Here is a 19,042-nt window from a genome sequence, read left to right on the forward strand (position 1 = left end):
AAATCATGATATTTAAACATCTTGCTTTACTATAATCTATATTTAAATATCAACTAGTACAAGAAAGTAAATCTTATAAGACTGAAAAAAATGTAATTAATTAAATAAAACCTTAGGGTTTATGAAAAATGAATGTATGTACTTTGCTTATAACTACAACTAGGTTATGTTTACTTCTTTTCTACACGATTTTATTATCTGATTATAAAATCATTCACTAATCTAGTTCCAAATGAAGTATTTATCTAATACAAGCATTTTGTGCTTTAAGCAACTCTTCAACTCGTTTAGTAGTCAACTCTTTATTTAAATCACTATAAAATAGCATAATTAAACAGAGGAAAAACTAATTACATAACTAAACTTTTCATAATTTTTATAAGCGGACAGATAAATAATATTTATAACAAAAATAAACATTTAAATACTCTGTCATGTATATAATTATCCGGCTCATGCAATGACAAATCACTAGTCATCCTCAATCCCGTTAATTATACATTTTTCAAAATTAATAGATTCTCCATTCATAATATAATACGTAGATTATTATAATCAATATTTGGTTGCGTAAAAGATGATCCTATTATAATTGGTTTTCGCTTAGATGCATTTAAATTAACACACCAAGTAAAACTAGCTACTAAGCTTGAGTTCACACATTTAATACCATCATTAATGTTATTAATGTAGCAATGAATTTACAACTGTACTTCAGTATATAACATTGTTTTAAACATTACATATAATTAATAACTTTATTTTTACATAGAGAAAACAATAATGCTGAAAGAATCGAACCTTGCGGGACTCCACCTTAATTAATAACATATCAGAAAGATTTCTATTACGAATTTATACTCGTTGATACCTATTATACAAATAGCTTTCAAACCATCTTACAACTTCCAAACTATAGCTACATGCCTCTAAAATACATAACAATAACTTGATATATACAATCGAAGACACGCCTAAAATTGAGTAACTTCAAAATTAACCGTTGGTTTTATCTGCAGGGAGTCTTATGTCATCAATAATTATAACTGTCAGAGTCTACTATCAGTACCACAATAAGTTCTATTTTCTGATTGATGACTTTTTAAAATAATACTATTCTCTACGAATCTGCAAATCATAATATATAGTACTTTAGCCAATATTTTACTCTCTTTTTCACTGATTAGGATAAACTTAATTGACTGAAAAAAAAATTATAAGCATAGCAAAAAAACTGTTTGATTTAATCAAAAATGTGTTTCAAAAACTGTATATAAACACTATCGTTACTTTTTATACATGAGGTAATACCTAATAACATCTTTTGGATATTATCCATACTAAAACAATTAAATCCAACAACCAATGCTACAAACGTACTCTTACATTCTTTACATTCTAGTACATTCTCGTAACTTTTCAACTCATTTAACTCTACTACCTGATCTAGTAACAGTTCAGATACATTTTTACCAAATCCTTTAAATATTACTCAAATCTTTTTTATGATATTTCTTGGGCTGTATTCACAATGATTCAATTATTCACAATGACGATTCTATACCTGCCCGTTTGTGCTAACACAACGTTTGTATATTCTATCTACTACTATCTACATAGGAATCTCAGTACTAGCAGCTATCCAACGGTAAGGAGTTTTCTTTTTTTAAATCTTCATTTCTTGTTAGATAAATATGTCAGTGAGGAGGAAATATTACTAGCAGACAAGAACTTAGTGAATAATTTATTGTAAAATCCTCCAATGAGATTTTAAATATATATATGTGTGTGTGTGTGTGTGTGTGTGTGTGTGTGTGTGTGTGTGTGTGTGTGTGTGTGTGTGTGTGTGTAGTTCTCTATATTCCATTAAATTATAAAAAGTGGTTGTGGCGGGTAATAGTAATAAAATGAGCAGTCACTTTGACATGCTTATGTTCTTAACCTCTTGCTTTATATTTATATGTTTTATTAAAAATAACAGATCTTAAATCCACAAAAAATTAAAAATAAAAATGAGACAAAAATAAATTAATCAAACCTGATGTAATGAGAACTAATTTAATGCTACGTATGTGATAAAATGATTTCAATATTGGTAATACATATTTTTAAGTATTGAAATAAAATATAACATTTGAGTAGATATTTTTATGTAGAATTCAGGGTTTTAGGTATAACATAAAATAAACAGATAATTCCTTATTTTTCAATAAAATGTAGATCAAACATGTTTAAACATATATGATGACTTTTAAAACAATTGTATAATAATTGTAAATAATTTTACCTATTTATCGTGAATCCAGTGGAACATAATTTTTATTTATCATACATACTCATATTGTATATAATGTACTAAAAAGTCTGTGGAACTTCAAATAGTGTACTGCGTTAACATGATACGGTTATCAGGGTGAATATAAACGGATTTGAAAGGAAATAAAAATCCCTTTATTTACCTGATAAATGCACCATTAAATATAATCCTGGGACCAAGCGGATCACCCCTGAATGGCGCGGACTTGTAAAACATTCTATGTCACGTTCGTGCTCATGACATCTCATTTGTTTCTTTCTCAGCACTCCATTGTCGTGATCCTTGGTGTCAAATCCTCGAGCCCTACCCCTTTTTTCTTACAAAACGTGTGACATGTTAGTATGACAACTTTAAGATTTAACACTTGCATTACAAACTACATATAACATAGGAGTTTTCCTATTTCAATTCTTATTTTAACGCAAAACACCATGTAAAAATAACGCTCAAAATAAAAAGCGTAAATTTTATAATTTTTATTTTAGTTTGTTAAAAATTAAGGAAAATTACAACGTTAGGTATATTACTAAAGGTTTAATACATGGGAGTTTTTAAACAGTACGTTGCTAAAGGCTTGAAATGAATTTTTTCATAATTAGGTAAAAACTAAAATCACATATAACATTTTTATTGGCAAATGTTAATTCAAGTTAGTGGGTACATTAAAATAAATCTTGCATTATTTCAATTTTTTCATTTTATTGTTTAATTTTCCATAAGAAAAACTATCTCACTGAATTACCAGAACAAGGCTAAAATTTTAAAATCGTTTAAACAAATATTTACTCTGTCAACCCTACTGATGTTAAGCTCATTTTTTCTATCACAGTCCGCTACAACTTAGGAATGGTATGGATTAGGTTCGGCTATGACGAGATCCTTTGTCCACATATTTGTATTTTAGGAGTATTATTATTTTGAAGAGCATTAGGCAAATATTTTATATATATATATATATATATATATATATATATATATATATATATATATATATATAATATATAAATATTTATTAGTATTTGTAAGGTCTTTGTAATAACATTAAGACAACGCTTTTAACTGTATATTTAGCATACTTTAAATTAAATAATGGGCAGAAAGTAATCAATCCCATAAAGGATAAACTAATTTAATTCTAGAAGATGGTTTTAATAATTTCGTTGAAAATTTAGTAACAGATTGTGTAAATTGAGTTATAGCTGTTTTATTTTTAGCTGTACGAGTACATAATACAATGATAAATATCTTTTTTATAGAAATTTCGATTAAAATAGCTGATAAAAATGGAAAGACTATGAATTAAAAAAATATTCAGCACTTAGATCTAAAATTACCCTTTCCACATGTATTAAAAATATATACGTAACAAATAATAGAGGAAAAACATTTTACTTTTCAATCAATGTAATAATGTGTACTGTTGGAATTATTTAAATCTCTAAAATGCATTGCTCTCAAGAAAGTTTTTCAGTTTTTAATTCGTTTCAAAATATTTAATTTTAAACGTTTAAAATTAAATTCTGAAGTGTAAATTTATACTTTTGTTTAATATTTTCTAACATTCACAAAATATTAAACTTTTTTCCCTTTAACTATCTTAACAGAACTTTCAAATTCTATGTTATCAGTCTTTAACTGTTCTAAGGCTATTACAAAAAAAACCTAAACCGTTACACAACCATGTTTTTCGTAAATTCATAGTACATATCACAATAATTCAGTTTTAATTTGTTTATTAATTTTATAAAAACATCTACACGAGCGACAAATATCAATGTTTAATACATTTTTTAAAATAAAGAATACCAAAACACCTTAATATTGCTGATAAAACTACAATGATCAACTGCAAAAAAATACTTACTTTTATTTTCTAAAGTAATGTATCAAATTTTATTTTAATCTGGGTTTATTTTTCATTGAAAACCCACTACATAAAATTGAAAATTATAGAAATTTAATATATAACAATTCATTAGATAATCTTCTGTAATTTTTACAAACTGCTCTAGAAAACATTATATGTTAATTGTATTATATGGCAGACAATTAATTAGGTTTAATCTACGTTGAGCAGACCCACACAATAGACTAATAGTTAGGGACTACTATTGTGTATGGTGACACGTGGATAGACAATGTCGTAACCCATGCCATGGCCTATCAACCACAATCCAAGTAAGATTTTCATTTGAGTTAAAATAAAGCAAGGCATGTAAGAGCATCAGATTGACAGTTGGGAGCAGTTGACGAAACTAATTACAAACCTATGCACTAGTGCATACAATTAGAAATGACCAAAATGTGTGGGATAAATGTACAATTCGGCATATTTTTTCGGTTCGGCACTCGAAAAATATGAGAATGACTGAGAACCGCACAGACTTAAAGTATAATAAAGGTTTATGCTAAGATATTTATTATAGAATCGTATCCACCTCTATAAGCTGCAAAAGTACGTTATTTACAGTATTTTAGAAAAGTTTACGTTTTGGTCTCAATGTATCGGGACACAACAACAACAACACTTAACATTCAACAAAAACATTCAGGTGTTTCTAAAATCATAATCAGACTGCAGAATACTTAGTTTCCTGTCCCTAGATTTATACGTAAATACATAGTTTAATGTCTTAGAAAAACGGCATTATACCCAAGTACTGTCCATGATTACAAATAGAGTTGTTGTTTAATTTTTTTGTTTATTATTATTTATCTTATATTAAGAGTTCATATTGTTCCCTTAAAAATATATTAAGTAGTATAACATATAGAACGTGACCAAACGAATATTTTCTCTAAACATCTTAAAAATCTGCGTTAAAAGTTTGTCTCATAAAAACTAATTATTATGCAAACCTTTAGGTGTTTCTAACTGCCTTAATTCAATAGTAATAAAAAAGTAACTTTTACGTAATAAAAGATCGAGTTTTAATGCTTAAGCCAGTATAAGAACGTTAATCTAAATCCAAATATCATGTTTTATACCTTAATCTATTTTAATATTGTAAGGAAATTCCATTACTTAACAATTTCTTTATGTTTTAAATAACAAGTGACGTTGATGTAAATTAAATAATAACAAGATTTTCTCAAGTATAAAATTCCAAGAAATAGCGATGAAATGTAAAAGTACGGAAATTACTTCATGTAAACACTGAATTAAAGGCAGGCCACTAATGAGCCCTTTAACTTGAGTTAAAACGTTTACTTCGCTAATAAAATTGTTTCGTTTCTCCGAATATTGATTTTGTGTCTATCATTGTATTTTCCCTTTACTGAATTTATCATTTTCATCTTGTCTTCTTTCCTGTTATGAAATAGCATTTATATTTCTTGTTTATTTTAATTAACAAATGTATTATACAAAACGCTTGTATACAGCACTTTTGTAAGTACAAAACTGTTAAACCGGTTGATAAACGTATTGCCAATTACATATTATTCCTTAAATAAATGTGGCAATAATATTTTATTATTAACATATTTCTCTTCATAAACTTAAAGTATATTCCAGTTCATCATTATATTAATAATTTTATAAAACTATTCTACTTTTTAATTAGTTATTAAATACTCTTAATAACTAACATTTGAAATGTTATTTATGTATGTTATTGAAATACAATATTGAATTGACTCTCCCTTACTCTCTATATAATTTAAAACTATTAGTCCGCTTAATTTAGCCCAAAATAGGGGTAACTTTGCATTAATTCTCAGAAAGCTGAAATTTTACATAGATGTTAGGGACAGCATTATTATGAAATTGTGAAGATTCTCCATCGATCCCATGTCAGCAAACATTTTTATTCCAGGTCAAAGGTTGAAAAAATGGATTTTTTAATTTTTCAGCGAAAATGTTAGTTTTACGATAACTTATGTCAGACAAATTGTAGATCATGCAATTATCTACAAACATTTTCCTTACACTTTATTTCATAACAATAACCATTTTTGCGAAAAAACAATTTACAAAATTTTCTTACGCTGTATTGTCTATAATATGTACACGTTTCAAATCAAATTAAATCTTTAATTGCTCGCAAAAATTCACATTGTATGGCAAACGTCATAATTATTTCTAAATTTTAAACTCTCATACCACACAACTACCACATTCAAACTTACATAATGTTTCATACATTCCAGTCTCATTCATCCTTCGCTAATCTCAACCCACTTACAGCGCTGGAGACAGTTATCGAATCGGGCGGTCTCCCAGTTAAACGCCAGAAACCCGTCAACGCTGTAGAATGCCTTTGACACCAGAAAGCGCTTAAGACGAGCTTTTGACGCCTTGGGCTTTTGGGCGTTTTTCATAGAATTTGGCAATCTGTTGATGAAGTGAACACCTGCCTGCGAAGGCAAGTGCTCATAAACTACCGTTCTGTGTTTTCCAGTTCGGTAGTTATCTCTGCCTCTAGTCTCATACCCGTGTATGTCACGTCCCCTGGTAAGGGCACATTTAGACAAACAGAACAAAGTTGTTTCTAAAATTTAGAGACTGGGAAAAGTCAATAGTTTCAAATTTTTTAATGCTGTCCTGCACGACTCTCTGAAATTCAACTTTGCGATAATACGAATCGCTTTTTTTTGTAATTTGAACACCCTCAGGAAATTATTGCCTGCACAGGCCCCCCACAACACCAACCCCATAGGAAAGGTGAGAGTGAATTAGCCCATAATATACTGCAATCAATACCTGACTGGGGCAATACCGGGCCAAGGACCTCAAAACATATATTCCTGAGGACAGTTTGTTACACACATGGTCAATGTGGTTATTCCATGTCAACCCTCGATCGAGGAGTATTCCAAGGAATTTTGCGGAGTAGACTTCTTCTAATATGGAATCTGCCAACATGACAGCTGACCCACATTGGGAGTCCACTGTGCGCAGTGCGAAATTTAGCACGTTTTATTTCGAAGAATTTGTTTGAAGGTTGAGGCTGTTGAAATATTGAGCACAATTGTTGATTTCGACAAAGGTTTGTAGTTCCAAACCTTCTTGTGAGTTATCTCTGAAACAGAGAGTTGTATCATCGGCATACTGCACGATTTTCCCATGCAGCAGCGAAGAGTGTACGTCGTTCAAATCAAATCAAATCATCTTTTATTGCATTTTCTTTACAATTCAACATTGCATCGCAATCGTCAAGAAACCCCTTATAATTATAGTTATAAGCAACCCCTTATACATTCACACACACAGTCAAACTTACATCTTCATACATTCTCTCAAACACATTCTCACTGACCTCAGATCCTATGCTCTCATAAATCCCAGCGGCTCATCATGAATTCATCGACAGAGTAAAACGCTCTAGACACCAGTAGGCGTCTTAGACGAGTTTTAAATTGATTTTGATTGTTGGAATTCTTTATACCTTCAGGGAGCCTATTGATCAGTTTGACACCAACTTCATGAGGTAGATGTTGCGACAGCGCCAGTCTGTGATGCTGAGTTCGATAGTTGTCCCTGCCTCTTGTTTCATATTGGTGAACGTCCCTGCCACGAATCAGAGTACACCTTGATCTGCAGTACGTAATCACCTCAAAAATGTAGAGGCAGGGCAAAGTCATAAATCCAAGCTCCCTAAAAGATTCCCTACACGACTCTCTGAAACTCAACTTTTGTATGATTCTGACAGCCTTTTTTTGAAGTCTGAATACTCGTTCCAATCTATTTTTGACATACAACAGGAAAAGATTGGGCTGAGTATAGTGCCCTGGGGAAATCCATAACTCAGTTGCATTGGTTTGGAAAATTGGTTTGAGATCTGAACCACTTGAGCTCTCTGACTTAAAAATTATTTAAGCCATAAGAGCGGCACGCCTCTGATTCCATGAGATTATATTCTGTCAAGCAGTATTTCAAGCCACCTATGAGGTAGTATACCTAGCGCGTTTTATTAATGTGGTTTCCCCGGTAGGCCTATTCCACAGTCTATTCGAGTACAATTTAATGAATTTTTAGTTATTCTTCTTCTTTTCAGTCGTTACACTCTTGTCTGAGTGCTCGTTGTCGATCATAGAATGATCTCGAGTGACAAGTTCCGTTATACTTTCTTTTAAAAATGGTTGTTTATTCTGCGGCTGTGAGGCGAATGAGGAATATAAAAAGAAACAAGCACACAAATCTCGCAACATTATCTTTTGCTAACTTGGTATGTAGACCTTTATTATCAAAATACTGCTATAAAGCTCAAACTAACACCTTCACTGCGACTTTGTCATGTACCGACTTTGAGACACCAGAGTTAGTGGTAAAGTGTGTCCGCCGCAGTCAATCTGTTAATGAACAAAATCGTGAAGGTATTACTTGGAAGGATATCTCAATAAGTATTTCATCCGTACACTTTTCATGACATTTGGTTTCCACATAATCAACAATGAGTTATATGATGATGCATAGTTGAGCATCGTTGAAGCTCAGTTTGCGAACACAATTTCTCTTTTGTCTGCCAGGGCATGTAAAATTACTCTCTGTAACTGTATGTCTGTATATCTGTCCATAGTTATACTGTGTCTTATTTCTCGAGAGTGAAATAAGCTATAGTCTCGAAATTGTACATGCAACCTCAGCAAAGCCGTCAGTTTGGCATACTTCTACCTTGTTGTATTCAGAGATATTAGACACTCTGATAGAGGAAATGTGAGACACTGTATTGACTTAGCAACTTTGTATGCTCTTAAAGCATTGTATTAATAGCAAATTTCACTGGTACATTTGTATAAAAAAGAGGTATTTTATTTAAATTAAATTAAATCCTCTTATCATTATTTAGTATAATTTCATTTTGGTCATCGTCGCTGGGTTATTAATGGTTAAAAATGAGTTCTCTTTTCTTTCAATAACTTTTCAATGAATCGACCAAATTCTATACTCTTTAAATTAAGCTATTTTACTTTACTAGTAGTAGTTTCTACATCACAACCTACATTGAGAGCTTTACCAGATGGAAATCCATGTTTTAGGGCAAAACGCTGAGGTAAAACTGTCCAATTATAAAGAAAGGATCTCTATCATAAAAAATAGCCTATAACGAATTATTATACTTTTTGTTTCTTATTCTCCCATCAGTAATTATCTGGACTACTTCATATATATACTTCAGCTATTTCTTTTAACTCCTTTGATATAACATCAATACCTCATTTGGTGTTTTGCTGGTACCAATCCCTGAAACATATGGCTTCAAGTTATGAATACAAAACTTAATTCGCAATTTTTTTCAAATAAAAAGTTAAACTGTTAAAAGCCCAACGGTTAAAATTCTGTATTGAAACATTTCGTTTTAATATCTACAGACTGTGAATTAGGCACTACAAAGCGAAGTCGAAATATTTCAAGCTTATAGGCAATGTTTCGATGCGGAATGAACCGAGCGGCTTTTGATTTTAGTTACGACACGGACCGCGTAGCATAAGAATCAAGAATATAATAGAAGATATGGCTGCATTCCAAATGCTTAATAGTAGATGACGGAAGAATAAAGAGGGCTAAAGGGTGGGAATTTTAATTAAAATATTCTTTATACGATAGGAGTTTATTGAGAAAATATTAGCTCTGTAGTATTTTGAGTAAAATCAATACGACTAATCTTATTTAATTCTAAGGTCAATAACTACAGTATAATTAGAAACTTGAGGCACAAGTATATACAACTGTTACTGTGGGATTTAAATTTGCTAAACTATAGCTCACTGGGAGGACGTAACGGTAGGGGCTTTTCTTGTTCATAATAGCTCAGAGTTCAACTCGCCACTTGAGGCAACTCTCATAAAGTATTCCTAACGATATTAACTGAAAACGATAAATTATTGACAATAACTGTTGCTTGCTTATTAATTCACTTACTCATGACTAATATGAATAATCTATTTAAATCAAATTTTAATATTTGGATTGTATGTATCTAGCATAGAAAATACCTCAAATAGATAGCAACTATAACGTGAATCGAACTGACTCGGTACCAACCTTTTATACTCAGTATTTATTAAACCTATCGGCTAAATGTCTGATCTATTTTATTAACCCTCTGAATTGATGGTAAGTTTATTTTTATTTAAGTTTTTAGCAAATTTATTTTGTACATAATTTTTTAACTAAAAATAAAAATGAAAAATTCCTTAAAACCATGTACAATTTTAATACAAAAGACAGAGAAATACAAAGTAAAATATATACAATATACATTACTATCGATACTTAGGCTATCCAACTTGTTCCAACCACCCAGACTGTACAAAGTTGGCTTGGCCAACAAGGCAACATGGAACATACGCGGTTTGTGCGTGTTTATGGCCGAGATAGTAAACCAGAGGTTCTCGGGTATCACAGTGCGTTGCATTTCTTCCAAATTAGTTTATAGAGAATTTTTATTAATCATTGTAAACCAAACAAAACCAGAGTATCTATATAGTTATTTAGCTTAGGCTTTCTAGTATCCAGTATACAGTAGTATAATAATAATAAAAATAACATGAAATTACAATTAGTAGGAACACATAGAGTTCTACAACCGTCGCGTCGTACGGAGATGTGATTGACAGTATAAAATTATATTAATTGAAAATCAAAGTAGAGTAATTGAAGCAATTGCTTTTAGCTGAAGCGTTCTACTGTACATACTCAATGAGTGAGACGGATAAATTATATTTGCCTATAAAATATCTAGTCGGATACTATCTAGTGTTATATTTGCATGTTAAGCAATACCGCTTGTTATACATTGAATACATTCAGGTTTATACTTTGATCATTTACTATATAATTATTGCTGATTTAATTAACCCTTCTGGATGTGTATAAGTAAGAGAAGATGTAGATTTCACTGAATCAATAATATAAAAATATAAATTTAAATATCTGATAGTGTTGCGTGTTGTTTTTTAAATTGATGATCCCGAATTGGCTGCCATTTCAAAATATTATTTAGTATTTCGAATTTTAACTATTTCACTTTACAGCAGACATAAAATAATTGAAGCCATAATTTGTATACAAATTTCTGTGCATGAAGACCTTTTATATTATTTAACTTTAAAAAGTTTACACTATACAAAATGTGAATGGCTTTACAATTTTTAATTCGTTTAGAGTCATTATTTACAATTGTGCTAGATTTAGTTTCAACCGCTAGAAAATTATTATCGCATTGCCACTATTTCATCGTATACTTCATAAACTTCATACAGCTGTCACCTAGATGCCTATAGAGGTGGAAACATCGTAAAAACAGTTTTAATCAGTTTTCAAGTTTAGCTTATTAAAACCTTAAGAGACGTAAACAGATTTAATCTGTTAGTGGTTTAAAACATATATTTTTCATTACGTAATAAAAAAGGAGTACATACATACATTGCAGTATGAATGTTTTTGAATGTGTTTGTACAAATATAATATCTGGTGCTTTTTACTGTTAAAATCTTCTTACAGTTCTCATTTTATTGTGTTTTAAAAATCAGAAGTTTATATTCTCTTTTGTCTTGGGTGTGCAGAAACGATCCATTTGGATGGTGATCAAGATATAAAAGTCCTTCATGAATTTCGTTTAAAATAAGCATAGCTATTAATTGTCCTTGACAAAAAGAGAGCTCCTCTAGAAACCAAATTTTCTAATGGTGAACTTGAATCCCTACATTCATAACCAGGTATTTAAAAAAAACATTTAGGGTGAAGGAAACAGGATTTTTCCGGACATTTGCCATCGTTCAGTGAAACAAGAAATCAGTAAAACTACGTCTCGATATCTGCAATCTGATCTCTTCTTCAGGTAAAGAACTAACCTAATACATAATTTTGCAAACTAGGTTAAAATAAACAAATCTTACCAAAGCGTTGTGGCACGCCTAGGTCAGGAATCACAACCACCATGTTGTTTGTCAAGGCGTGCCACAATGCTTTGGTAAGATTTGTTTATTTTAACCTAGTTTGTAATTATGTATTAGGTTAGTTCTTTACCTGAAGAAGAGATCAGATTGTGGGTTGAAATTTCTGAGAGAAAATCTCCAGATTATTATTTTTTTCATCTAAAACAGGGCTGACAGGTGACTAAATGTGTATAGGAACAACCTCGTGAGCCGCCAACTTATCTATTTCTGTTTCGAGACAAATTTTAACTTATTTCAGCGTATTTTATCAGCACATGTTTTAATGGACCATGCTGCAGCATTGAAACCATCCCGTGATCAAAAGAATAGTGAGTACCAACCAACTTTAAACTACTTAAAACAACAAAACAAATTAAATTCACTTGTATCCCAAATGCATTAAGTTCCTACACAAATATCAGTAATTCAAGGCCATAACTGAAAGTTGTATGTTTCAGTAATGTTTTTTGTTTTTTGTTTTTTTTTTTATAAACAAATTAGTCACGGAAGTTAGGAAAGGGACTGATTATGGCTATACATACGTTTACATTATAAACATAGTCGTTATGATACAACATGTGCATTCACGAAGTACCTTTAGGATATAAGTAATATAACAGAATATTAAACTTGGTTTTAGTTCCTACTATTTTTCTGTGACAGTTTTGTCTGTTATTTTAAATATTATTGGTCATCAAGCTTACCAAAACTTATTCCTTTCTTCATACAAATACATGTTAAAAAGATTTCCTTAACAAACATTAAGAAGTAATACTAATATTTTGTTACTATTACTCGATGAAACTGAGCCATTTTATTGATTACGTTTTTTGAGAGCTTCTTCAGTGGTTAATTTTGTATTTAACGCTCAATTTTACATCAAAGATTGGATCTGCTTGGGTTATTGATTGGCAAGCACTATTCATTCGTTCACTTTTGTCAAGTCCGCGATAAATCAAGGTTAGTTAGATCTGAATCTCAGTATTGATGACTTCTTCATTTACTGAAAGGAACTTATTTAATGATAGATGTTGTCAGCGAACCTTTGCATTTTCAAAATAAATAAAGAGATTTTTATCGCCAGTAGTAATATTTATGTAGTTAAATAAACATTATGAACAAAAAAGACAAGGATGAAAATTTGATGATTTAATTCTTTAAGTAGACTAAAAGGTTTTTTATTTTAATCTAGAGAGCGTTTAACATTATATTACATTTTAATATAATTATACTTATTCTTCCTGCCACAGGCTGAGAAAACACATAACAACCAATAGTAAATATAAACTGTATAATAACATTTGTTATCTCTAGGTATATTATGCAGTACAGTTTATTGTTTAATTTTTCCAACAATAATGTTAAAACAATATGAACGTTTATATAGAACAATATTTCAGTTATATACACGATATACCCAGGTACTCCCCAGGAGTGTTCACTTTTTTGGTTTATATCTTTTATTTGTAACCACAGTGTGTGCAGCAAAAACCGATGTGTTACTTAAATCAGGGCAACCTTGTGGATGTACAGGAGCGGCACATCACTATCCGCAAATTTCGATATTCTGGGGCGCAAGGATAATTCAATAGGTTAGTCTACAGCGGGAGATAACTTTTGGATATGGTGCGATTTGTTCCCAAAGAGTCAAAGGTTCTCCCCAGCCCAGACATAATGGTGTACAACCCCCACACCCACTTTGGCTGGAGAGGCTTTTTAGGAGCTGGCTTCTCTATCTTCCGATGGGAAATGATGAGATTGGTGACCTAATCTTTTCCTCATTAATCTCAACTAGAGGCGACCCCTATTGTTAACGTTATTAATCAAAAATATCCTGTCACTCCAGAAGGAGCGCAAAGGTTCTCATAGTACCAGGTGACATTTTCTAAGCTTCTTGTTTTGGGAGAACATAAAAAATACCCAATTACTCAAAATGTGTTCTAATGAAACATCTCCTGTATATAAAAAATTTTCAATGATAGTATAGCAGAAGTAGCTATCGTAGGAAAGTTCGATTCAATGTGAATAATGAGTTTAGATTCAGTTCAATCATCTTCTTCTTAATGCAGCGACTGGATTCTCACTCTGTCTCAGACTTGAGTGTTGGAATCTAGAGTCATTTTTTTCTTCAGGTATCAAAAAAGAGTACGAAGAAGCTCAAAACGAACTCTACATCCTTTTCACTCAAACACAGACAATGTTACAAAAATGTTGTGTAATTTAGGTGAAGAAGGACTCTCACTGTTTCATCGGGTGGAGAATTGAGTGCACTACAATGTTTCTGACATGAGTTCTAAACACGGTGAACCATAGTTATTAAAGCGTTAAGGAAAGTAACATGTTCTATATTGTTACGGTATCAAATCAGCCAGGAAATAAATAATTTAGGCAAAAACATGCTGAAACGGAACGCCTGGAACTATTTAGCGGCACCAGTTCTAAGCTAGAAGCATTTTCAATATATATTTTAACAAAACAGATTAAGAATTATTATTTCCATATCATAAGTGAGAATTCATCTACATTATGGACTATGGACAGAGCTTATGTAATTTAGGGATTATTGTGGTTGTGAAGAAGTTATCTATTTTGTGTATGGTCTGTAAGTTTTCTGAACTGGTTTGATTACGAAAGGAACTACAACTGTCTTTTATTCAAGTTCGTCGTACTTTGAGGATTTTTTTGGCCACAATTGCCAAGAATAATATAATTATAACATTTTCCATGATAAGTTTCGCTTGGGAATTCGTATCCCCTATTGAGGAGTATTTAATAATATAACTATATTTACTGGCACCACGAACACTCAAAACATTTCAGATTTAAAAAAAAAGGTTTGGAAATTTTTTCAAAGCTTGGAAAATAAATGTGAGCTTTGACTGACGTCTCATTGAAGTTCAGCTTGTTTTAGTAGGCCTACATTACATATAGAAGTTAAGTGAATGAAAATTATTTACGTTAGTCATTTACTTTTTATAACTTAAAATTCTGTCCATTTAACAAGTTTCTGTATGATATTTGTTCCTAAGAACACATCAATAATTGTAATACATATTAAGAAGTTGTAACCAGTGTTTTTTAATATTGTTCAACAGTTTTGAGTTACGTATTTAACGGTTCACTAAAGATTACGTGGACATATTAAACATTTTTATTAATTATTGAAAGACTTAATGCTCAATTGGATTTCAATAATTAAATCTGCTTGGATTAATAATTTCAAAAATACAATTCACTCGTTCTCTTATTGTTAAATCTGTTCTTAATGTGAATTCGTTAAAACCATCTGTATTGATGATTGTATTTAATTATCTAGACGTGAAAAATTTATCTCTGCAATCATTATAAAGGTTTATTTGTTGACCGAAATGGTTTTTATTTTGATGAATAAATTATATACATTTATATATAATAAAACTTGATTAAATAATATTCTGACTTGTTATCATGAGTAATACTGTACATTAACCTATCTTGTTTACTTTGTAGTCTGATATATGTGCGTTAACTTTATAACTGAATATTAGCGAAGGTGTATATATTTATTTTCCCCATTTGATTTTAATCGGATAAATAACGGCTTTACATTGTTAAATTAAATTAGTACACATATTTTAAAATGTTTATAAATATTTCTTTCCCAATTTCAATAAAATGAAATGCATAATAAAAGAATATTATGTAAAGCTAAGCAATTTTGTAAGAACTTGAAAATAAGTAATAAAACTTGGTTGTTGAGACAACGTAAGAGCCTGGTGACATCTGAACCGCCCCTGTTGTTTTCTAGAAAAGTTTACAGTACAGCTTTGGCTTTATCTGAACACAATACTACTTACACATTTAAGAAGGTGAATAACCATTTGAGCTTTTTAAATCTGCTACATGTGGTTTATATTAATAATTGCAGGTTGTAAAATAGAGATATTAATGGCTAATGGTAAAACACCTAAAGATGTAATTTTATTTTACATCTTTTCCATATCTTCCTTCCTTACATACTCGTTCATAAACGTGCTTTGTATGTTTTACTTTACATTTTATATTTATTTTACTCTTTACTAACAGTTCTGTGGATAAAAAGTAACAAGCATAAGCATAATTCAAGTATTATATATGTACGTTCGTTGTATACAGGAATAAAATTACATCGTTTGAGATTTTCGAGATTCAAAGTAAGCTATGAATACTGAGCAGCTCATCCATGAAACATTTGTAATAATTATTATACTGCGGATAACTTCAATATATTTATTACAAAGCTACCTCTTAAGAATGAGAAAAATTACTCTAGGATCAATAAATATAGATAAGCGAGTTTGGACGTTACCCACAAACTAGCCGTTATAGCTAAAAGTTAGATTTACATAAAAAATAAGCGTGTTTATTTTTGGGTTTATTTAAATAAAGTAAATTGTTTCAAAAATTTACTTATAACCAATAGCTTTCAATTTTTTATTAGTTAAAATTGTTAATTTTTAGCACATATAAAACTGAGCTGGTTTCGATTTTACTTTAGCGAGTGGTAGTTGTCAAATGATCATGAAACACATTCTCAGAGGTTTTGTTATAAAATGACTATGTACGGACCGTAAAAATTTTACGCTTATCAAACTCAAGGGCTGGATCTTCAGAAGCAAAAACGTTTCATCATGAAAATTCCTTTACATTATTATGCATTCGTGGGATAAAATATAATATGCGTGAATAAACATGCTAACGAATAATTTCTTACAATGTTTGAACAAAGAAATTTGAGTGGCCGGATTAAATTTTCATAGACCGCTCTTTGGTATCTGAGACAATTTTTAAGCTAGAGATCTCTCAGAAATCAGGACCTTTCTGATGCTAAAACGTTTTGTGAGCAGAAAGCTTCCAGTTTGCGTAGCTCTAAGAAGTTAAAACTTCCAGGTCCCTTGACTTCTAAAAATACCCATCTTTAAGAAGCTACCAAAGGTTGAAGTTTATAAAAATATGAATTTACAGAGATCTGGATTTCACGAAAGCCCATGTACCCTAGAGTCCAGAAACTATTAAACGTAAACATTTTCCAGATGCAGGGAGCTTTCATGGAACCCAAAGCATTCCTCTCTGGAACCTTTTCCATTCAATGTACTATGTACCGAACAGGCTTCTTTCTCCACTGGTTTCGGTAAAGAACGTATGAAGAAACATTTTTGTCCGCTTATTTAACTGGAATACCGATGTTATACAGAATAGCACACTTTTTACAAGATATAACACAAATTAGTCTATTTGCAAGAATAATGTACATATAATCACTGATTTAATTGTTTATTATCAATATTTTATAACTTTTTACGCTTTACGTTAACTCTTAAATATGTATTATTAGTTATAGGAAGCTTTTGTGGAATAATTCATGTATTTGTGCGGAGAAAATATATGAGATATTATTAAACATTAACTCTCTCAATTCTTATCTCGTTACACTTGAGCAAACCTCTTTAAACTTGGACTTCCACAGTAAAAGTTTGAAGTACTTTTTAAGTTGGACTGTGTCATATATAGATTGTAAAGTCTAATATGTGGATTTACTCAAGTTCCCATTATAAAAATAAAAATTTTATTTATATAAAAGTGTTCAGGTAACATAACTAAAACTAACATATCACTTGATAATTTACTAACAGTGTAAATAAAATATAAATATGCATTTTAATTCTCAATAGTATTATTATCTGTATATGATAGAAATCACTCTTAATTCTTGGCTTTTTATGCCTTGTAATATGTGTCATGTTTTACTTATCAATACTTTTGAATAGTTTAACACTTATTTATTCAACAACGTAATGTAGCTAAGTTTTTTTGCCCAGTACAGGAAGAAACTGTGGAACAGACGTCACTAGTGTTCAACCATAAGATGATTATATCGGATAATTCATAAGTATAACTAGGATATAAAAGAAAATCTCGAAATGCAATATTATATTATAAAAGTTATAACACTCCGTTACGAGGATTTCAATTTATCCTCTTCATCAGACGATGTGAGATATTAATAAATACAGAAATAAAGGACAGGAAGAAGAAAGGAAGGTAAATAAAAGGGTTCAAGTAAACCCAAAAACTGCTTGAAGTCCAGTCAAGACGATGTCACTGAACAAAATTCAAGTCCCGAGCACAAGTCAGGAGGAAGAGAACCACAGTCACACCTCACATCAGCACTGGCGGAAGTAGGACTAACAACATAATATATATCGGCTCTTTTTTACCACCGCGTCGTGTCATTTGAAACAATGGAACAGGAAGGCGATGGTTAGGAAGGGGAAGGTGTACAGGCAAGCTTCTTTCGGCCTTATCATTCAGCCCTAAACTTTAGTGTCAAGGTATGTGTACGTATTTTGTTGGTTGAGGTTTGGTTAATTGATATAATATTTTTTAGGTTTCTTAGCGAAGAGGATCGATCACAATCCTCGAAACGTAGTTTTGTATCATTAGTAACATATAACGATGGTAAATGTTTAAAATTCTATTATCCTTTCAAACCTTCCTTCGTCAATGTGAAACTTTACAAAAAGAATACAATATTATGACACAACTATAGAAACTCCCTTGTTAACAACTGGATGTTCAATGCCGTATTATTTTAAAATGTATACTGTTACATGATCTGTTTTAAATATATATATGTATATATAACTCGATTGTTTTGTATTTGGCCGTAACTATCACATATGCATTTGAATAAACCGTAAAAAGTCCCGGCGGAGCACGTACTTTTTGTGATTAAATGTTTATTAAAATATTCAATTATGTATTGCCAATTATCAAAATGTGATTAATTTGTGTGTGTAGCTATATATACATATACATTTATCA

The sequence above is a fragment of the Homalodisca vitripennis genome, chromosome 1 (genome assembly GCF_021130785.1).
Source record: "Homalodisca vitripennis isolate AUS2020 chromosome 1, UT_GWSS_2.1, whole genome shotgun sequence".
NCBI lineage: Eukaryota > Metazoa > Arthropoda > Insecta > Hemiptera > Cicadellidae > Homalodisca > Homalodisca vitripennis.